Source organism: Squalius cephalus (assembly GCF_949319135.1).
Source record: "Squalius cephalus genome assembly, chromosome: 5".
NCBI lineage: Eukaryota > Metazoa > Chordata > Actinopteri > Cypriniformes > Leuciscidae > Squalius > Squalius cephalus.
This window is the reverse complement of record NC_137126.1, coordinates 15236693-15250725: the sequence shown is the minus strand read 5'-3', so window position 1 is coordinate 15250725 and position 14033 is coordinate 15236693. Positions and strand designations below refer to the sequence as shown.

Genomic DNA, 14033 nt, shown 5'->3' with positions numbered 1-14033 from the left:
ACTGGAAATATAACTTTTTCAAATAAATCCTTGTTTTTAACAAATTGTTTTTTTGTCTTTTTGACAGAGACATTAATCATCTTATAAAAATGTTTGACAATTCTGGGAATCTTTTAACTTACGAACAATTCATGTCAACTTACAATTTTCCCGTACAGTTTAGGGAATTTAATTCAGTTATTAAAGCTATTCCTGTAACACTTCGTCAACTTGTCAAATGTCATATTTGTTACAATTCTTTATCTGTGACAAACCCAAATTTAATTTTAGAAGGTGTTGAGTTATTTGAGAAAAAATGCAATAACAAACATATTTGTAATATTTTCCAAAAACAAAACAAAATATCTCCTATAGAGGGACATTTTTCTGGAACTCTAAGATTGAAAATATTGACTGGAGAAGAGCTTGGTTAATTCCTTTCAAATACTGTATTAATAATAAAATAAAAGAAATACACTTCAAAATTCTACATACCATTTATCCTTCTAAATCTTTAATATCAAGATTCTCTGATATTGATGATATGTGCTATTTTTGTAATAATGAGAAAGAGATACTGACTCACTTATTTTTTGACTGTAATGTCGTGAACCAGTTTTGGACTGATTTGGCAGATTTTATATTTAATCTGATGAATATTAATTATTGCTTTACTTTAAAGGATGTTACCTTGTATTATGAAAATAAAAGCAATAAGGATCTGGAATTTATTGTTAACCTTTTTATTTTATTAGCAAAATTTCACATAGCCTACATAAACAAAAAATTCTTAATTCATCTCCTATGTTAAATTTGTTTTGCCCGATTCGAACACCTTTAGTTCCTCTAAAGCTCACATATATTTTTTTTATAACAGTAAACACTCTTTTCATGTAGTTGCGATGTTATATTGTGTCATCTGTATCAAATAAAAACTGATTAAAAAACGTAGACTCCACTGCATTGATAGTAGCTTATGTTGAACTTTATTATTGTTCAAACAGATGCTGTATGAAGCAGTACATAAAGTATTGAATGAAAATGTCTCTGAAACATCTGTGTATTATTTGGCAAATATTGCATTCATTTCACTTCAGCTGTGGTAAAGTATGCAAACACCACGTGAGCGGTCACTACGGGAACCAGAAAGTGTCCGACTTCACGTCTCCGTTTGCAGCCCCTCCCCGCCTGCACGCGGCTACTCTCGCCGATCGGGTGCATCCAGGGTCACACCTCACGTCTCCGTTTGCAGCTCCTCCCCGCCTGCACGCGGCTACTCTCGCCGATCGGTTACATCCTATGGCGGGTACTCCGTGCCAAAATCAAACATCCGAACGACCGACCGACCGATCGAACGTCTATCCGAACGTCTTGAACTTTCAAACGGGCGACCCACGTGACGACCTGACGTGACGTCAGCGTCTTGAAATTTGCAGCTTTTTAGAGAGGGGGTTCAGCGAAAAATCGACAGCTGGCAGCAGGAAGTAGCTGCCACTGGCAGCAGGAAGTAGCTGCCGTTGACAGCCGGAAGCCCTGCCATATTAGGAGGGACCTGCCATTTCGTGGCAGCCAATCAGTATCGTCCAACGTAGTAGCAACCAATCACATTTACCTGGAAGTCAAGCGACAGCAGCCAATGGTGGCGCCGGTGAATCTTCAGTAATGGCGGTGGTATTTGGCTCGGTAAGTTCGTATATTATCAGATTAATAAATAATTGTTGCTCTGTACGTTGGAGTTTAACTTTTATGTTAGAGACAGTGTATCTGTGACTACTTAAGTTGAATTGGTTAATTTAATCATTTGTAGAAACGCAGCTTGTGCACCGTGTGCTCCTGGTTTGTGAGGGGCTATCATTAATTTTAAATACTAACTTACGTTACCAATATCATTAAATATTAGCGTTTGTTAACATGTTAACTTAATCTATTGATTAGAATAAAGCTCATGCTGATTTATTGGAATTGACAAGCTCAGCCTTTATGATACACGTGCAACGCTAACAAAACATATCCCAAATGATCTAACTTATGTTTTAATACAAAACACCATTTTAATCAACATTACTTCACCATATTCTAAACTTCTGTTTTTTAGTTTCACCAAGTTCACCACAGCCTGTCACAGATTGCTGGGGATGGACAAACATATGTGCCATGAAGGAAACCCCAGATTTCCAGTTGCAAAACCAACCAAACGCACTGGTATGTTTTCACACATTTCACGTATTATATCCTGTCTTGATCAAAGCAGGCAAAAGGCATTCTGTTTTTTATCTTTTTATTTTTTTTATACAAATTCTAGATTGTATCGAAAATTTGACATTTCAGTGTCTGTTTATTTTCTTAGTTTGATCATGTTTTGGATGGGACCCAATCACCAGATGAGACCAGTGTATATATATATATATATATATATATATATATATATATATATATATATATATATATATATATATATATATAAATATAAAATATAATAATTATTTTATATATATCTATTCAAAATATACTGGAACTGTTCACTTTTTCCATATAACTTTCACCCCCAGTTTCACAGACAAGGCTCAAACTAGTCCCAGACTAAAATGCATGTTTAACTGAAAGCAAATTACACTTGTGTATCTTAAAATATCAGTGCCATTGTTTCTTTTAAGATTCACAACAGTAATGTTTTTTCTAAGGCATATTTATAAAAGTCCTAATTGCACTAAGGCCTAATCCTGGCATAATCTAAACCCTATCTGTGAAACCGGGCTTCAAAGTTTTACATATTAGTCCAGTGGTTCAGTTCAACACTTTGTTCTCTGGCTTTAGATAGGCATAGACAGTGGCATTTAAAAAATAAATTACACCTGCTCCCTAGTTCAGGTATGCTACTGTCTACTGCTGCAACATGGCTAAGTGGTTCAACACGGAGTTCATCTCTCTCTTTCTCTCGTGTGTGTAAAATAACTAACTTTTTCCCCCTTCTTTTTAAGCTCAGTTGCAATAAAGATGGATCCGGAAGCTTGTTAAAAATAAGGTATTGATTTCATGTTACAACAATTTTGATTTCTTTGCTATCTTTAGTGTATAAATAAAATGTTAGTTTTTCCATTTCGATTTTTTTTTTCCAGGATGTTCCAGCTCAGTTGGGATCTGTGGACTGCAGTGAATTCATGCTAATGGTAAGTTATTACGGTGATTTTGTTTCCCCATAACACATCTATCTTATCTACTTATACCTAACTTATCTATCTTTTTCTAACATCTGTCTTTCTTACTAATCTTAAGGTTACAGGGGTTAAACACTATGTGATCTGATTCACAGAATTGTACTTTTATGTGTATTTCTTTAAAGTGAACATTATCTGTACTACTTTTGGAGGAACTGCGATTCCATTGTGTGTGTGTGTGTGTGTGTGTGTGTGTGTGTGTGTGTGTGTGTGTTGAATGTTCTGTGCAGGTCTTGTGATATGCAGCAGCTGACCCCAAGACGCCTTTCTACGACCTCCGAGGTCATCACCGGACCATCTTGGACTCGGATGACAATGTCGACTTACCCTCCTATCTATCCATAAGTGTAGAATTGTTTTAACTTTGTTCTTTTGCCAATGAGAAGTAGCCAACCTGTATTTACTGATGTCAATCATGCCCTTGGAAATGGTATAACTGGTGTGAGATTTTGTGTACAGTAGAGTCTCTGGCTTGCGACCCCGTGAGACTTTAACGCCTGGCTCTACCGATGAAACTATTCTTCATTAAATTTTTACTTATTTGATTGAACCTCACGACTCCTGGTCTTCTTTCATCATATCTGGTCCTGGGTCTTTAAGCTGTTATTCCCTAACACTAGAAACATTGTAAATCATGTTAAACCATGCTAGAACATTGTAAAACGTTTTCAAACTTTCTTTTTCAAGCCAACTTAGTTTATGAACTTTAACATCTAGTTCAGAATTGTTGTTCATTCCGATTTCAGAACAACAAATATCAAGCCTGTTTTCAAAGTTACAGCTGTTTTATAAAACAAAGACAAGAATGTATTGAAATACTACAAATGTAAAACTGAACTTAAATGATAGCAAAATATGATTTTTAAATAAAGGTCATTGAGAAAATGTTTTTTTTTTCTTCTTTTAGACATGACATTCATTATTTGTTTAATGAATGTTTATGTACGTTTAATAAATATACAATATTATTATATAGGCATTAATTTATGTATATATTTCATTTTTTGACAAACATGTACACAAATTATATTTATACACGTACAAATTCATAATTTCAAGTGTAGTTTAATGTTTGTTTTTTGTACTATGTCTATGATCTTCGTTACTTAATTTATATTTGATAAACCTTTTTAAACCAATTACAAAATAATTACAAATTTAAGTAATTTATTTAAATAAGTACTAAAATTATATATATACATTGATATAATAATTTATTTGCCTTGCTAAAAGCGGCATCCACCTCCGACTTCCGGTTATTAGCGGCAGCTGACGTCAGCTGCCAGTGGCAGCTACTTCCTGCTGCCAGCTGCCGATTTTTCGCTGAACCCCTACTGGAGTTTTAACCATACAAGTATACAAGCTGATCTGTAAAGGCTATAAATGGACATGATAGGCAATACATATAAATATTGTACCCCAAAAACAACTTTCCTGAATCCTGTGCTTGTGGGGCTATGTGTTTTACTTTCAAAGAGCAGACATACTGCCTAGATAGGCTACAGACATTCAATAGTCTTGACCAGTAATCATTTTAACAATAGTTTTTATTGTTAATTTTATTGCCCAATGTACAAAGTTCCCACAGTCCATAAAAACACTCAAAATAAATGTAGTCTATTATTATTATTTTTTTACTTTTTGATCCAGAAGGTTTTCATATTAGATTTATATATTTGGACTGAATGATCTAATTAATGCTCTGTAGTGTTTATGATATTGAGCTGTGTGTATGATCTGAAAGCATTGTTTGATTTTGAGCACAGATAAAATGGTTTTGAGTAAATTTCTTTATTTTGACAAGCGTCAGATGTTCTCTGAATGTAGTTTGAAGATTTGGTTTTGTGTTTAAGGTTTTGAGAAAGTGGGTGATGGTTCCTTCCAAGAAATGTATTTTAGCAATTCAGGAAAACTGTATAGATTAAAAACATGCATTATTTTTTTTTATACATAATATCAAACAAATAAAGTAATAAAAAGTAAATCTAATCAAGCATCCTTTTTTGTTTCAAGAACTTAGAGATCTCAACACTTACTCAATCTTAATAAAATTACTAAATTATCATAATCTTTCACAAATAGGCCTAAACATCATAATTTTAAAGTGGAAAGGTTTATTAAAAACATATAGTTCTAATATTACATTTAGACAAGATCAGCTGAATATACTTTACTTTGTAATTAAGGTTCGTTGATTTTCATGTCTGCCACATATAAACAATGAGCCAAAAAAAAAATGTAATGATCATTTAAATAAAATCATATGTAACACGTTCCTATATGTGCTTACGTGTTGTTAACGCGTTCCCATGGCGACCGGTCGGAAGTGCGAGTAACTGATCGTCTTCCCAACGATCGTTTACGTGTGAAGACACGTTAACACGTTTTTTTTTTTTTTTTTTACCTTAGTTTAACTTCTTATTCTTCGGTTGTATCCTCTAACTTGTCCACATTTGATTACTGCAATGGCTGATTTAGAAAGTTATGTACGGTGTATTATTAAAGTTAAATTAGGCTAAATATTATTGACAAACCTGACATGCTTAAACGGTTATTTTGGAAAAGCACGATATTCTACATAATTTTTCCCCATCTCCCATTAAATCGGGAATAGATCTAATTTCGGAATGTGTCTTATTGAATAGAAATACGCTGTAGCGTATTCAAATGCAGCAAAAACTGCAATCAGTATCCCATCTGCTTTACCTAAATATAAAAATAATAGGAAATGAATTATATAGTAGGCTACATAAAATATGCTGACCATTTATATCAGACAAATTGACATTTCAAATACAAAGCCGGCCTACATGTCTACTTTATGATACCCTTAACCAGGGTGCGATTTGCCGGGGGGGATGCGTGGGATTTCCCCCTTTCTGGTCAATGTATCCCTGCCTCTGCTTAATTATTTTTATCCCCGGTGGGGATAAATTTATCCCCCCCTCAAAGTGATCAGTGCTACTACACTAGTGGCGAGACGGATCACAAAACTTATCATGGATCCGTGGTTTGATTAAAGTCAATTTTATTTTAAAATGCTACTTTGGCTGGCTCTGATAGCTGCCGCAGCCTCTCTGTTGCTCAATGTCCCGCCCACGGCGCTATCTGATTGGTTACACCTCACGAGTAATAGCCTATCAACACTTGCGAGATGGTTGCAGGTCCGTTGGGCAGTGGAGCTGTGTGTCGAAAGGAAGGCATATTCACAGTAATATGCTGAATAATATTCAGCATATTACTGAAGCGGGAATAAACATCACAGTCTGATTATCTGTTTCTATGATGACAAGCAGAGTTAGTGTCCCAGTCACACCACTGAGAATGGCCGAAGTTATACATATGCCTACGGTGTTTCACTCCATTGAGGCTAAGCGAAAAAAAAAGAAAAAAAAAAAAAAAGCTAAAGCAAAGGTTTTTTGATTACTCTCACACTCTTTAGCGTCTGGCGCGAGTGATTTCAATGTTAAGTCAATGTAAAGACGCGTTTACGCGCGTCTAGTGGTCCTGCGGCGCGAATGAGGCGTTTAGCGCGGCGCGGGCGCCGTGTCCAGTTCGCGCGAATGAGGCGAACTGACTAACACATAATGCATGGATGTCTTTTCTATCATTTTACTGTAGCTCAGCATCGCTTTGTAAAGTTAACGTTATTACTTTAACAGCAACCGTAAAACAGTTTCTACTGTGATGTGTGATGGTTTAACTTTGCAATCAATCGTGGTTCATTCTTACATGTTTTTTTCGTTGTGCATGATCACAGTTCATATGTGTGGGGAAAGATAAGCTATTATAGTAAAAATATTGCGTTAGGCTACTTCATGCAGGGCCGGATTAACCATTAGGGCAACTGGTCACTTGCCCAGGGGCACATGACATCAAGGGGCCCTGACAGGGGCGGAGCTCAGTCAGATCCAGGTAAATAAAAATGTTTTTGATAATACAATTTTCGTTTAACAACATTAACGTTAAACAATTAAACGTCAAAAACAATTAAAACTCTCTCGTAATAATATTAATAAGAACATGCTAATTCGTCTCTTCAGTTACGTCACGCCAGCGCCCAGCTAGTAATTTTCTTTTTTGCGCAAATCGGATTTTAACTAGCAGCGCCCTTTTTATGTTATTACAAAAATGGCTTAACCGCTATCTATGATGCATTTAATAAAGAAAAACGTCTTGACAAAGATGACTGGACGCCGTAACAACTTAACACTTTTGTTGTTTGAAAAGAAAACTAACAGATAGGCTAAGTTTATGACGATGTGAAAATATTCAATTCAAAACCCAGACGGACATTTGTTATATAGAGTCTGTAATCTAACAAAGATATCAATAGCAATATTAGTTTTAACATTAGGCTATGTGACCATTGTAGCCTATATCGACATGAAATATTCATTCAAAATCATTCGTGCATTAATGCTGCATAATTGTGAGAATGCTTTGACGCCTTTCTACAGCGCACGATGCTTAAGGGAATGTTTGCCAATTCCACCAACTGCGGTAAACGTAGTCTATAATTTGTATTATTTAAAATTACTTTTAACATTTAAAAACAGACGTTTTCAGATTCCAAAGCTTTCAGAAGGTTCCTAATGGCAATACTGCTTTCCTGGTAGCCTTGAGTAAATTAACTTGTCTAAGAAAATGATTCATAAAACGAATAAATATCAGTCGAGCCTATGTTTACTTTAGTCACTGACACAGACGAAAATGAAAAGACTCAGTCAAAGTTCAGCTTTAGGAGGGGAAGAAATAGGCCAGGATAAGAAGACTGAGAGAATAAGAAATATGAAGATGAGGAGCAGGTATTGACAAATAATCTAATGACAAGGTTTTAAAGCTATTTCTTATAATTTTTTGGCCTTCAAAAGTCTTAAATTTCACATATGTAGGTCAGAGAAATCAAAATTTTCTCGGGGGAGCATGCCCCCGAACCCCCCTACCTGGGGGGGGGGCCTTGAGTCTTGTTGCCCAGGGTAGAGGGCTGCATTGGGATTGAGTGGACCCAACGCAAATCTCGCGGGAGCGGGCGGTTTGAACTTTGCTGCGGGCGGGAATGGGCGGCTAAAAAAAACACTGCGGGATCGGGAGGTAGCCTAGCGACATGATGGAGATGTCAATAATGGCACTTTTCCACTACACAGTACCAGCTCGCTGTGTAAAAGTTGTAATCTGCTTCCAGGTACTTTTTTTTCGTACCACCTCCGGCGAGGTTCTAAACGAGCTGAGGCGATACTAAAATGTGACGTGAAAACACGGCAGACTGCTGATCAGAGAGAATCATCACTATTCACTGTGTCATCATTGCACGTGCCAGACGGAGTATCCTGAATAAAAACAGCAAAAACAAAAACAAAACCATCCAAAAACAGCATACACTCGATTTCCTCCATTGTCCTGTGTGTATGTGTCCAGAATACATGCCGGTGTCGTGCCGAATTTCTACCCCCGCAAAATTATTACCCCCCGAGTATTGGTAGGTTTAGATTAGTTGTGGGGGAGGGGTTAGGATTAGGGGTGGGGTTAGGATTAGGCAATCAGGTACTGACTTCAACGAGGGGGGTAATAATTTGGCAGGGAGTCGAAATTCGGCACAACACCGGCCAGGGAAACGAAACAAACAACCCCATGAATCTCTTCACTAATAGCAATACAAATACATGTTTTTTTCCTGCGGGACGGGAGAAGACACAAAATCAATGCATCTCTATTATTGTGCGGGAATAAATTCTCAGAGTTTTGCGGGTGCGGGCGGGAGTGGACATACATATTGCGGGAGCGGGCGGGAGTGTAACACATACGTTGCGGGAGCGGGCGGTAATGGTCAGAAATTCTGCGGGCGCGGGTGGGAGCGGGATGAAGAAAACAGTCCCGCGCAGGGCTCTAGCCCAGGGCACAGGAAAATTTTAATCCGGCCCTGACTTCATGAGTTAATAAGAAAAAAGATTTTACAATTCCTGCAAATGCAGTGATGAAGTTCATGTTCTCATGATTTATTTCTATGAATACAATTTTTTCAAAACATCCCCCCTCTGTTTTTTTCACAAATCGCACCCTGCCCTTAACCCTTTAACTGTCACCCCCCTTTTTTTCGCATAGACAAAAAAATCACTATACAAACTTAAATGGTTGTAGTTCAAGAATGCTTTGGAATATAGACATATGGTTGGTCTTGTTTTTAAGAAGACATTTGCCAGATTATTGTAGAAGTGAAATAAATTATGAAAGTGAAACAGAAAAAAGTTATGTAAGTTTGAGTTTATGAAAATGTACAATGTAAAAATATAATTATTCATATTTTGTATAAAATATATATATATTACAAAATATATTTTACTCTAAAACTGCTAGAAAATTAAAGCCAAAAATCTAAACAAGTTGTGTTCCAAATATTAGGTTAATATCTCAAAAAATGAGCTTTCAGTAAGATTTTATTTGGGCGCAGTACCAAACTTTTTCACTAGATGGACAGCCAGCTTCCTTACTGACCATATAAGGGCGCCTCCATTTTCATATATGTTTTGAGGGATCTGAACCATGTATTTCCATAATTTCATACAATTTATGAAGTATACATCCTATTCAGAAATAGAATGGGTGTTTTGGCAGTATTTGATTTGATTTCAACCTCTAATAAACATAAAAAGAGCACATATGTATGGGCTCAAATTCCCGCCAAATATATAGCGGTCACGTATAAAAAAATAATAAGCGTGAATCAAAAATTTACAAACACCTGTAAAAATATATTGCATAAACTGAAAAAAAAAAAGCAAAATGATCAGAATAGCAAACAACGTGGTCACGGATCAAAATATAATAAGCGTGAATCAAGAAATAACAAGCATGAATAAAAACTTTAAACACATTAAAAGTTATTTTGCACAAAACTTAAACTTATGGTCATGCTTTCTTAAAAAGTATGTTTTCCTTGGTTTTATTACTGTGTACTTTGTGCTTTCTTGCATTTTCTGCTCATATTTTACTCTTTTGTACGCTTGTGCTGTTTTTCTCTTCGCTCTTCTTTCTATATTCTGCGCTTGCTTTCCCAAATGTTGCAGTTCGAGTTTCATGTAAATTAGGGCGGGCTTAAGCGTCACCATTGGTCCACTAGTTCTAGATTGACAGCTACTCCTCTAGCCAATCAATCGAAGAGGGGAGTTGACGTCACACCAATGCGACTCGTGGCTACTGATGCTTACTTGTTATACAGGAGAAGAAGACCATCAACTCAGTTGGCAAAAAAAATTCTGTGGCAGGACACCTTTAAACTGCATGTGTGCCTGCAACTCAACCTGTTGCCGGTATATACGTATACCTGGCAATATGGTATCGTTAAATTCGTCATCCTAACGACGACCTGTTACAGTTATGCCTGTCTGATGATCCATCATTCACCTCTAATGCACTGGACCTGGCACCGCGAGCGTCGATCTTCTCCGGGCAGTAACTTCCCACCACCTACTGGCCGTTTTACTTTCATATTTAATCAATAACAAGGATGGGTAATGTCGGTCCTGGGTGCAGAGTTTAGCTCCTCCAACCCTAATCAAACACACCTGAACCAGCTAATCATCGTCTTTGGGATAATTAAGACAGGTGAGGTTTTTAATCGGAGTTGACGCTAAACTCTGCAGGACAGCGGCACTCTAGAAACAACGTTACCTATCGCTGATGGAGATGTTGCTGTATTCAAATTTTAAGATATATTTAAAACATTAATCCTAAAGTAATATGCAATTATGTAGCTATGTAAGTAAACACAATAAGTTTGTAATAAATCACTGTATTAAATTCAACTGGTTTCTGTATATCTTCTCTGTAACACAATCATTTTCAATAATCTTGTCAAATTTGGCGAGGTTAATAAAACAAGTAATAAAAACTCAGTGAGTGTTTTAGCGCAATTTTCTGACGTCATGGGATCACAACACTAAGAGATAGTAAATCTTTTTATGTTTTTTTTTTTTTTTTTTTTTTTGTGCGTTCCCGAGATTAGACCTTCCTTAACATAATGCCGAAAACCCGAAGTCTCTAGGTGGTCTGGTTGAGGAGGAGATAGAAGTGCAAGATTGGTGCGCACAGACAGAACAGAAATCATGAGTTAACAATCGCAATTGTGTCCGTAGGAAAATTGCGCTAAAAAGGTAGGCAATGCGTAGCGGTGACAGGTCAAAGTCCTAAAGTCTTCAGACAATGGCCGTTTTAGTTTTTGCAACGAATTGTAGCGTTTCATAACTGCAGGATGTTTTACTTACAGCAGCCTTAGCATATTGACATCATGAGCCAAGTAATATTGTTTAACACCAATTACAAGTGTGCACATTAACATTCTCATGTATCTCAAAAAAGATGAATTTAATTATTTATGTCCAGAGTTAAGATAGCTTTACTGCTTGAAAGTCTTTGTAAAGTTAAATTGAACTGCCGTCTTCCCCTGTATAAGTAAGTGCAGCACTCCTGAAAAGGAGTAAGGATTAAAGAAAAATGAAATAAAAGAGAGCGCAGCAGTGCTTCTTTGTTGTTATATTTACTCAGAATGAAGTGCATCACGGGCGCGCACCACCCACTGAAGTGTGCGGTGACGTAATCACGCTGGTATGCCAAGCGAAAATAATTTAATAAATGCACATAACAAAGCACAAATAAGAAATTGAACAGTATATAAAAGTATTAGAAAAATAACATTTTAGTATATTATAATGGGATTGAAGAAATTGTACAAACATAAACAGCTTGTACTCCTACATAAGCATCAGTAGCCACGAGTCGCATTGGTGTGACGTCAACTCCCCTCTTCGATTGATTGGCTAGAGGAGTAGCTGTCAATCTAGAACTAGTGGACCAATGGTGACTCTTAAGCCCGCCCTAATTTACATGAAACTCGAACTGCAACATTTGGGAAAGCAAGCGCAGAACATAGAAAGAAGAGCGAAGAGAAAAACAGCACAAGCGTACAAAAGAGTAAAATATGAGCAGAAAATGCAAGAAAGCACAAAGTACACAGTAATAAAACCAAGGAAAACATACTTTTTAAGAAAGCATGACCATAAGTTTAAGTTTTGTGCAAAATAACTTTTAATGTGTTTAAAGTTTTTATTCATGCTTGTTATTTCTTGATTCACGCTTATTATATTTTGATCCGTAACCACGTTGTTTGCTATTCTGATCATTTTGCATTTTTTTTTTTCAGTTTGTGCAATATATTTTTACATGTGTTTTTAAATTTTTGATTCACGCTTATTATTTTTTTATACGTGACCGCTATATATTTGGCGGGAATTTGAGCCCATACTTATGCACGTTATAGCTCGCTGCTGCATCACAAATTGAGAATCCATAATATTTTTCTTTATATTCAAAACATTTTCAGACCTTTTTTTCTCATTAAATTGAATTGGTGTTATCTTTTGAACTCCTGACATGAAAACAAACTGATGTTTCTACCAATCTTTCATGATTTTTCATGTTTATTTCTATTTCAAAATAAAGGCCTAAACACACCTAATGAATATGAAATATTCTTGTTGCAAATTGATAAATTACTGCTCCTCTGTAAATATATGGGCAAACGTCCCACCTGTGGGACGGTGACTTTAAGTGGTTAAGAGTGTAATGTAACCCAGACTTAATTTCAGGAGTCTCTCGTCTCAGGGGGACATGAGGGAGGAAAGCACAGTAATTCGAAAATCCAATACTACAAAGCTTAATGCTAAATCCTGAAGTATCCCTTTAACTATCAACAAAAAAAGGTTCTTAATATGACAGTTTTTTTCTACTTGTTACATTTGTTAGAAAAGTATTTTTATTGTTTGATTATGTTATAACATTTTCAGTAACAATAATTAATATTGTAGTAGCCTAGATTTTTTCCCCCTGAAATATCCTGTAATTGGACCACTAGGAGGTGCTCTACAATTCATTCACAGGTGACCCCCAAAACAGAAACCCTTATTCTCAGCATAACATAACACTTACTAACAAATGACTGTTTTTATTCACCTCACAAAACAATACAAAAACAAAACAGAGATGCATAAATAGGTCTTAAGGTCAACATTACACTTTAATGTTAATGCAATCTTACAGAAATCTTTATGTAGGCCTATTAACAAGGATTTGGGACGATTATAATGCCATGCTGCAAACCACTTTATGCCCCTTTAGCACTTTATTCAATAATATGTTTACAAGATGAAAACACGAGAGACAGTGAAAATGCATGTTAGAAACAGTGTTTACATGACCTCTCTCTATGACAGAATTTATATATCAGAGTTCATCAGAGTAAAAAAAAAAAATCAACATCTTGTTATGTTAGAGGAACTCACTGTCTTGCAGCCCAAGAGTCAGCGGAGTCAGCAAAGTAAATTTCAGAATGAAGATGAAATCATGGTAAAAATGAACAAAGTAGCCTATAGGCAATAGATTATATTGGATAATCTTAACTGCGTCTTTCTCAATGTGTTACTACCATGAAAAGTCAATGGGCAACTAATGACAACATGGTCCATGGCATTGAAAACTTTGAAATTAAAACCCTTTATCTTATAACTTTTAACTCTTACTTGTAAAACACCATATCAGACAATATACAATTAATCCGTTTGACAGATAAAAAAAAAAGGAGAAATACAACAACATTAATTAAAAGCCTACCACTGTAGCCTATACAGTTACAATAGGTGAGTCTGGTGTTTGAAACATTAGAGTCATGAAATACACAGAAAGTCATGATATAGCCTACAGGTGGTAACTTGTTCAGTTCATCACTTAGAATAACCTACAACACTAGAATAGGCTTATTCAGGGAAGTGCAGGAAATGGTTGAGTATT

General features: G+C 36.0%; 1 long non-coding RNA gene across 1 annotated transcript; it reads left to right on the top strand.

The window, feature by feature from the left end:
* The first annotated feature begins 1520 nt into the window (after window positions 1-1520).
* Window positions 1521-4076, top strand: LOC307159501. The gene is made up of 5 exons (XR_013821386.1): window positions 1521-1662; window positions 2075-2181; window positions 2958-3001; window positions 3096-3146; window positions 3425-4076. It is a non-coding gene; the product is annotated as an uncharacterized lncRNA (long non-coding RNA).
* Window positions 4077-14033: the final 9957 nt, after the last annotated feature.